We start from the raw sequence: 10,268 nt of genomic DNA on the forward strand, positions 1-10,268 counted from the left end.
CCTTATAGTAGCCCCATCTAAATTGTATTTGCCTAGTTTATCGATAAGAATATCATGTGAGACTGTATCAAATGCCTTACTAAAGTCTAGGTATACCACATCCAACGCTTCTCCCTTATCCACAAGACTCGTTATCCTATCAAAGAAAGCTATCAGATTGGTTTGACATGATTTGTTCTTTACAAATCCATGCTGGCTATTCCCTATCACCTTACCACCTTCCAAGTGTTTGCAGATGATTTCCTTAATTACTTGCTCCATTATCTTCCCTGGCACAGAAGTTAAACTAACTGGTTTTTATTTCCCTTTTTTGTTCGATGTAGCCCATTTTCTCTGCAATAGCTGGCTGTTGCAGTCTTGCCTTTCAAATAATCGTCTCTGCAGTTTAAGGATTTATGTTTTTAAAAGTTTGTGCTATTAAGTGGCATTGGGAAGTTAAACTGTAGCCTTTTCCCTTCCTCTTTGACCTGGTGTTCCTCTAGTTTTTCCTGGCAAGGAAGATGAAAATAAATCATCTTGTTAGCAATCCCCTTACTGCAGGTAAGAGATCTAACTGAGGTGAAGGACATTATGAAGGGTGTTAAGTAGCATAAGTGGCAGTCAGATGGTGGCTTTGCAAGATGAGAGAAAAAAATGGGTTAAGAACTTGGCTGTAGCTTGGGGAAATGGGGAGTAGTGCCCCACCACCAAACTGCAAGCCTCCATCAAGCATAGAATTTGCCCCCCTCAACCCCCACATACAGCCCCATCAGCCTGACTGGAGCTGCCCCCCCCCACAAAAATATAGAAATCAAACTACGCCTATGGTTAAGGAGGAAGAGTTTTCAGTTTCACCTTTATACATGTTTTACATTATATTCCCAGCAGATCTGGAGTTACATTACGCCTCTGGATGACGATACTTGCCGGCGGCATTTTGGCGGCAATGCCTATTGATGTTGCCGCTTGTCGGCAGAATTTCGGCGGATGCTCGTCTGCCGCCACAATCCTCTGTGGCTTGTTGTCTGGCACCCACCGGATGAAAAAGGTTGGAGACCACTGTATTAAAGACAAAATGGGTGAGGTAATACCTTTTATTGGACCAGCATCTTTGGTGAGAGAGATAAGCTTTCAAATTCTTCAGGTCACAGAAAAGAGCTCTGTGTAAGCTCGAAAGCTTGTCTCTCACCAACACAAGTTGGTTCAGTAAAAGATATTACCTCCCTCACTCTCTCCCTGATCTTTCTTGGGCATTCTTAAAGTACCCATCATTGTAATACCTATGCATCTTTATGTCCAGCTCTCTTCTCACACCCTATATCTTCTAGAGTTCTGTGTTTTAAGTGTGCCAACCAATGGAGCCTCTACCATTTCCCTGGGGAGAATATTCCACAGTCTAATAAATTTCATTCAGGAAAATTTTCCTGATATTCTGCCTGAACTGAACTCACCCTTCTCTCCTCTGGCCATGTCAGGTACCACCACACTGAAGTTAAACTGGAATAAGTAATGGAGAACCAGATCCCAAAATACATTTTTATAAATCTTTTAACTTTAACGTGCTTGCAGGTATAAAACACAGGTATGGAGAGAGAGTTGAATCATATACTGGATCATGCCCCCAATAGCAGAATTGTTAGCTAAATTCCAGTTGCAAGGCTAAATTCTGCTTTAGTTAAACTGTTCAACCAGAATGTGGCCTGTAGAATTTTTATTACTGGTGACAGGCAAGCCAGAAAGAACAGTTTGACTTTCAGATCCCAGGATGAGTGTAAAGTACGATCATTTAGAGGGGGGAAAATTCAGACTTTTTTGGTTTGTAAACTGAACAATTTTGATCTAGAGTCATTGAAAGACAATCAGCATGGGATGCAGAAAAGCCATTACGAGCGTCATTTTTAAGACTAGAGCCAATTTGTTAATGCCATTCTTACTACTATTACTATCCATTTGCAAAACACCAAAACATTTCTCTCCATGCTTGGCATTTACACTAATCATGTATTTATAAACTGGTTTCTGCTCTTCAGTATCTCTCGTATTACATATATAAATATAAACATACATGAAAACTACATTACAAAAATCATGGACTGGGTTGCAAAGTCAAGCACTCCATAGTTAAGAAATGCCAGATTTATAACTGCCCATGCAACTTAATTGTGTGTCCAGCCTGAACATTAAATGAGGCAGGTGTCCTGTGGAATCACTAGTGTGAGATCTTGTAACTAAAGACTGTATCATAACGTACACACACAAGGGGACCAGATGCCAGTCCTGGCAGAAACTCCCAGCCACCCCCAAACATCTTCTTCAACTCAGTGTATTGTTTGTCTTTACCCTTGGTTTATTGTCTCTCAGCCAGTTTTCAATCAGCGGTGTTCCTATCCAAGTCAATTTGAATTAATTTTTCAAGTAAATTGCTGAGTAGTTCAGCTTCAGCCAAATGTAAAAGAAAAAGAAGATGCAGATCTTTCCTGCTCAGCTTCCCTATGCAGGAGGTGGATTCTGGTAGCCAGGTCTCAGGGTACGTCTACACTACGGGTTTATACCGATTTTATAGAAACCATTTTTTTAAACAGATTGTATAAAGTCGAGTGCACGCGGCCACACTAAGCACATTAATTCGGTGGTGTGCATCCATGTACCGAGGCTAGTGTTGATTTCCGGAGCGTTGCACTGTAACTATCCCATAGTTCCCGCAGTCTCCCCCACTCATTGGAATTCTGGGTTGAGCTCCCAGTGCCTGATGGGGCAAAAAACATTGCCACTGGTGGTTCTGGGTACAGCCTCACCCCTCCCTCCGTGAAAGCAGTGGCAGACAACCATTTCGCGCCTTTTTTCCTGAGTGAACTGTGCAGACGACATAGCACGGCAAGCATGGACCCTGCTCAGCTCAAGACAGCAATCATGGACGTTGTAAACACCTCGCGCATTCTCGTGCAGTCTATGCTGAACCAGGACCTGCAAAACCAGGCGAGGAGGAGGTGGCTACAGCAGAGCGGTGATGAGACTGATGAAGACATGGACACAGAATTCTCTCAAACCGCGGGCCTCTGCGCTTTGGAGATCCCGCTGGTAATGGGGCAGGATCTAGCCATTGAACGCCGATTTTGGGCCCGGGAAACAAGCACAGACTGGTGGGACCGCATAGTGTTGCAGGCCTGGGATGATTCCCAGTGGCTGCGAAACTTTCGCATGCGTAAGGGCACTTTCATGGAACTTTGTGACTTGCTTTCCCCTGCCCTGAAGCGCCAGAATACCAAGATGAGAGCAGCCCTCACAGTTCAGAAGCGAGTGGCAATAGCCCTCTGGAAGCTTGCAATGCCAGACAGCTACCGGTCAGTCAGGAATCAATTTGGAGTGGGCAAATCTACTGTGGGGGCTGCTGTGATGCAAGTAGCCAAAGCAATCACTAAGCTGCTCCTATGACAGGTTGTGACTCTGGGAAATGTGCAGGTCATAGTGGATGGCTTTGCTGCAATAGGATTCCCTGACTGTGGTGGGGCGATAGATAGAACCCATATCCCTATCTTGGCACTGGAGCACCAGGGCACCCAGTACATAAACCGCAAGGGATACTTTTCCATGGTGCTGCAAGCATTGGTGGATCACAAGGGACGTTTCACCAACATCCAAGTGGGATGGCCGGGAAGGGTTCATGATGCTCACGTCTTCAGGAACACTACTGTTTAAACGGCTGCCGCAAGGGAATTACTTCCCAGACCAGAAATTAACAGTTGGGGATGTTGAAATGCCTGTAGTTATACTGGGGGACCCAGCCTACCCCTTGATGCCATGGCTCATGAAGCCATACACAGGCAGCCTGGACAGTAGTCAGGAGCTTTTCAACTACAGGCTGAGCAAGTGCAGAATGGTGGTAGAATGTGCATTTGGCCGTTTAAAGGCGCGCTGGTGCACATTACTGACTCGCTCAGACCTCAGCCAAACCAATGTCCCCTTTGTTATTGCTGCTTGCTGTGTGCTCCACAAATCTCTGTGAGAGTAAGGGGGAGACCTTTATGGCAGGGTGGGAGGCTGAGGCAAAACACCTGGCCGCTGATTACGTGCAGCCAGACCAGGGTGATTAGAAGAGCACACCAGGAAGCGGTGCGCATCAGAGAAGCTTTGAAAACCAGTTTCATCAACTGGTCAGGGGACGGTGTGACTGCTGTGTTTGTTTCCCCTTGATGAAACCCCGCACCCCTTGATTGACTCATTCCCTGTAAGCCACGCACCCTCCCCCTTCAATCACAGCTTGCTTTCTAAGGAAATAAAGTCACTCTCGTTTAAAAATCATTTATTCCTTATTAATTAATTATAAAAAGAGGGAGAGAACTGACAAGGTAGCCCGGGTGGGGTTTGGGAGGAGGATAGGAGGGAAGGAAAAGGCCACTAAAAAAATTTCAAAATAATGACAGCCTTTTGGTTGGGCTGTCCACTGGGGTGGAATAGGCAGGTGCATGGAGCCTCCCACCACGCATTTAGTCGTCTGGTGGGTGAGGAGGCTAAGGAACATGGTGAGGCGGGAGGGTGGTTATACAGGGGCTGCAGCAGCACTCTGTGATCCTGCTGCCGTTCCTGAAGCTCCACCATACGCCGGAGAATGTCAGTTTGATCACGCAGCAGCCCCAGAGTTGCATCCCACCACCGCGGATCTTCCTGCCGCCACCTCTCATCTCGAGCGTCCCTCCTGTCCTCGCGTTCGTCCCTCCTGTCCTCGCGGTCACTGGCATCTTTCCTGTACTTTGATACCACGTCCTTCCACTCATTCAGATGAGCCCTTTCATTGCGGGTCACTTCCATGATTTCTGAGAACATTTCGTCTTGCGTCTTTTTTTTCCGCCGCTTTATCTGAGATAGCCTTTGGGAAAGAGGAGGGAGACTTGAAAAATTTGCAGCTGCAGGAGGGAGGGAAAAAGGGAGAGAAGTATTTAAAAAGATACATTTTACAGAACAATGGTTATACTCTTTCACGGTGAACATTGCTATTCACCTTACATAGCACATGTTATTTCAGTACAAGGTCGCATTTTGCATCTTAATATTGAGTGCCAGCGGCTTTGGTGTTAGAGATCACAGACGCAGGTCCGGGCAGCAGAATTCGGCTTGCATGCGACCATGGTAAGCCATTGTCTTTTGGCTTCTGCAGCCTTCATATATCCAGCGCCCTCCTTTCCCAAATAGCAAGCAAAGCCCATTGAGTGCTGCTTCTTTCCTGTTAATGTGCAGCACCAGCCCCCACCCCCGATCCAATTCTCTGGGATGACCGCTTTACCCCTCCCCCCACCGCGTGGCTGGTAGCAGGGAACATCCCTGCTAGCCAAACGCGAAAAAGCTCAGCGCCAATAAACCACCCCCCCTTGCCCCTGCTTGGCTAACTGCAGGAAAGGATTTCTTTTAAGCCACAGGCAAACAGCCCAGTAAGAATGGCCATCTCTGTCCCCTTAATTAAATTCCCTTATTTCAACCAGGTTACCATGAGCGATATCACTCTCCTGAGGATAACACAGTGAGATAAAGAACGAATGTTGCTTGAATGCCAGCAAACAACGGGACCATACGCAGCTAGGCTTTGTCATGCAATGATACCACATTACTTGCTACATGCATGGTGTGGTCAAGTTTCCTACCATGGAGGATGGAATAAGGCTGCCTTGCCCAGAAACCTTCTGCAAAGGCTTTTGGAGTACCTCCAGGAGAGCTTCATGGAGATGTCCCTGGAGGATTTCCGCTCCATCCCCAGACATGTTAACAGACTTTTCCAGTAACTGTATTGGCCGCGAATGCATCCCAAGTCCTCAGGGCAAATTAATCATTAAAGAACGCTTGCTTTTAAACCATGTTTTACATTTACAAAGGTACACTCACCAGAGGTCCCTTCCATGGCTTCATTGTCTGGGATAGTGGCTTGGGAGGACTGGTAGGGTAATTCCGTCTGGGTCAGAAAAAGCTCCTGGCTGTTGAGGAGAACGGAGTGCTGTGTGCTCTCTGCAAGCTCGTCCTCCTCTTTCTCCTCCTCATCTTCCCCGTCCGCAGAATCTTCAGGCATGGCTGAGATTACCACCCCCACTTCGGAATCCACGGTCGGGGTGGGATAGTGGTGGCGGACCCCCCTAGAATTGCATGCAGCTCAGTGTAGAAGCGGCATGTTTTTGGCCCTGCCCCGGACCGTCCGTTTGCTTCTTTGGTTTTCTGGTAGGCTTGTCTGAGCTCCTTAACTTTCACACGGCACTGTACTGAGTCCCTGGTGTGGCCTCTCTCCATCATGGCCTTGGACATTTTTTCAAATGTTTTTTCATTTTGTCTTTTGGAATGGAGTTCTGTTAGCACGGAATCCTCTCCTCACACAGCGATCAGATCCAGTACCTCCCGTGCAGTCCATGCTGGAGCTCTTTTTCGATTCTCAGACTGCATAGTTACCTGTGCTGATGAGCTCTGCGTGGTCACCTGTGCTGATCAGCTTTCGATGCTGGGCAAACAGGAAATTAAATTCAAAAGTTCACGGGGCTTTTCCTGTCTACCTGGCCAGTGCATCTGACTCCAGATTGCTGTCAAGAGCGGTCACAATGGAGCACTCTGGGATAGCTCCCAGAGGCCAATACCATTGAATTGCGGCCACACTAACCCTAATCCAAAATGGCAATACCGATTTGAGCGCTACTCCCCTCATCGGGGAGGAGTACAGATATCGATATTAAGAGCCCTTTATATCAAAATAAAGGGCTTCGTTGTGTGGACGGGTGCAGGGTTATTTTGCTTTAACGCTGCTAAATTCGGTATAAACGCATAGTGTAGACCAGGCCTCAGAGACATAGGCTCACGCAGGGCCGGATTAACTTTATGTGTGCCTGTTGCCAAACATATTTGTGGGCCCCCATAGGAAAAGGTGCAGGGGGGGGGCAGAATGGTCAGTCTCCAAAGTAAAGGGCAGGCTGGGGGCAATGAAGCACAGCACAGTGGGAGCAGTGCTTCTATAGCCTGGGAAATTTCCCAAAATCTGGGAATTTCTGAGTAAAATGTTTCAACTTGGGAAATCGGGAATTTTCATTCAAAACCTAATCCTGGGAAAATTTCATAAAAAGTAAAAGACTTTCCAAATCTCAAAAATCCTGGGAAGTTTTCATAAAAAGTAAAATATTTGCACTTCTTTTAAATTTCCTTCAAAATGCGTTCTTCCATTGATGAATATTTGTCACGTGATTTTCATAATTGGGCTGCGCTGCTCTCCTACTGGTGGTGCTTTAACGTACTATATCATGACGACACAAGTAACGTGACAAGTGCGCACATGCACTCACAACAAACCAACCTCAGCAACAGCTAGCTGGCAGGTAATGAGGAGATGGTTATCAAATTTATCTTCTAGGTAAGGTTTCTTCCAATAATTAAATATATTGCAATATTTACTGATTATAATTAGTTTCTTGATCTGTCATTAAATCTCTAAAATTTTGTCTTTCGTGCTTGCAGTTGCACCGAGAATGTGGACCAGAGCATTCGGCTGTTCATAAATTTGTAACAGCACCTTCCTCCAGGCAAATATTAAATATCTTCGCCTACTGTGTTAGGTAATTATATGTTCCCTTCTTTGATTTAAATATAAATTGAAATATACATTATACTAATTATTGCATTCCATTATTTCAGAGATCTCTTTCCATTTTTTATCTAACATAAAAAATGAATAAAGAGACCGGTAAGGCTGATGAGAAGAGGAAGAGGCCTGCAGGGGTAGACAAAGATCCGTCCACGTCAAAACGAAAACAACGGAATAGCACCCCCGACAGAGTAAAACTCAGAGATTATAATAAGGAAAATTATATAAAAGAGTGTTATTTGTTCTGTTTGCTTTTTTATCTTATTTTATAATCATATGTTTACTTTTTATTACATCAAAGTAACTTTGATGTACAGTACACTGCAGGGCACATGCTGTACTTAATACTTTTGTATTAATACTTCTGTACTGTAATACTTTAGTGAAATTTGTGTAAAATACATTGTTTTCTATAATTTCAATCCTACTCCTCATGTAGGAAATATTTTATTTACTGTATAAGTAACAAATTTAAAATTGAAAAACATGTCTATACGTATAAAAATTATAATAAATGTGAAATCTCGAATGAATAAGAATAAGTTGGATATAATATATAATAGTTATTAAAAACACACACTTTATGTTTCCTTGAGATTTTGAAATAAACAACTTTGGGAATTTTTCACCAGGTTTGGGAAATTTTTAGTACTAGGTTGGGAAAAGTTGGCATCACAATACAGAAGCACTGGGTGGGAGCAGCCCTGCTCTGTGTAGCCCAGCAGGAGGGCACTGTTTACGAACCTGCAGCTGCCAGATGCACAGGGGCCTGCCCAGCCCTGTGTGCCAGCGTGCCCCTTCCCCTTGAGGGCAGGCCTACACCACACTGCCTGCTGCCCAGTGCCCACCCTTATGCCCAGCGCCCCCTAACTCAGAGACTTCCACCACAGATCTCTATGCCCGGCCCACACCCTTCCCAGATACCTCCCCCACGTGTCTTCTACCACAACTGCACAGCACCCTGCACATCACACTGCTTGCCCATAAACCTCCCCACTGCCACCACCTTCCTCACAGTCCCACCATCACAGCTGCACAGCACCCCATATTCCTGCACCAAAAAAAATTAAAAATTCTGTGCACAGTATTTTAAAATTCTGAAAATTGTATTGGTCAATAAATAAATATGGAGGCTCCAACATGGCAGTGGGGAGCACAGGCCACTGCTTGCATGGAGGTGGGAGATTACCCTGCAGCCTCTCCCCACCCCAGGACAGGGACTCGGCAGTGAGGCTGCACCCGACCCTGACACAATGCAAGGGCCAGGTATGGGTGAGTAGGCTCAGCCCGGCAGCAGGATCCAAGTGCTGAGGGACTTAGTGTGCAGGGATCCAGGTGGGAGTAAGAGTTCTCTGTGGGGCAATCTGGGTGGGGGTGGCTCAGTGTTTTGCTGTATGGTTGTTATTGAAATATGTTGTGAGTTTGGGACTCACCCACTGCTAGTTCTCTAATGACAACGAAGGAGGTGACCTACATCCAGGTGGGCATTAAACCACCATCAATCAGTAGGGGAGTTGTAAACAAAGGATTTACAATTTTGTAAGATCATTGCAGAAGCACCACACAATAGGGATTGCTCAACTCTATGACTCAGCAAAGCCCACCAGGACATGTCTGGACTAGTGTTTTCCAGGCGCATGGACTGAGGGTATAAAATAGGGGACAACGGCATCATGAGACCGCCTCTCTCCTCCCCCACCTATACTGAAAACAACAAGAATGCTGGAAGACAGACTTGAATTGAGAAGACTGGTCCCAGGCTTAAAGGGAAAGTCAATGTATTTAGGACTAACCTGCCTGCAACATCCAGGGGAGTGAGAGAAACTGCTCAATCCAAATACTGCTTAGTCTAATAAGGTTTAGGATTTAGACTGCATGCTTACTTTATTTTCCTTTGATAACTATCTCTGATCTTTATGCCTACCATTTATAATCACTTAACTACAGAAAGATAGATTTTTAGTAATTTACTTTAATGTTTTATGCTTACCAGTGAGTTTGTTTAAAGTGCTTGGGAAAACTGCTCAGGTTACAAAGTTGGTGCATATCCACTTTCCTTTGACAAAGTGGTGAACTAGTTAATAAAACCATCTTGCATTATTCAAGACCTTCTCTTGAGTAGTGCAAGATGGTATATTCCTGAGGTGCATGGCTGGGCGCTTGGGAGATTAATGAACTATACACAGGGAAACATCAGCAGAGTATTCCTGCAGCTTAGCTGGGTGTGCCTCTGCATGTTGGTGGCTGAGTGATAACAGTGCCTGGAGGAGTTTACTGCTTGTCACTAGCAAAGCATTATGAGAGATAACCCAGGCTGGTGAGTTAATGAGCTACGCCAGTCCCACCGTTCCAGGTTGTACCCTGGGGGTCCCATCACACACTCCAAACAGCATTCCAATGATTAGAGGCAGAGCACATAAGAATTGCCATACCACAACAAAAATCATCCTCCAACTAGTCAAGTATTCTGTCCCCCACAGTGACCACTACCACCTACATCAGAGGAAGGTACAAGAAGGGTTGTTTTTGAGCAAGTCAACCAAAAGCATATTCTTTGAACTTTTTAAGAGAAGATCATAGTAATGAGTTGGATAACTTGTCTCTCCTGGGTTATTTGTGTCAGGCTGTCATCCATATCCACTTATTGCAAGGTTCTGTGCAAGACTCATGATGGCAAATGGAGAATTGA

The sequence above is a fragment of the Mauremys mutica genome, chromosome 4 (assembly GCF_020497125.1).
Source record: "Mauremys mutica isolate MM-2020 ecotype Southern chromosome 4, ASM2049712v1, whole genome shotgun sequence".
Taxonomy (NCBI): Eukaryota; Metazoa; Chordata; order Testudines; family Geoemydidae; genus Mauremys; species Mauremys mutica.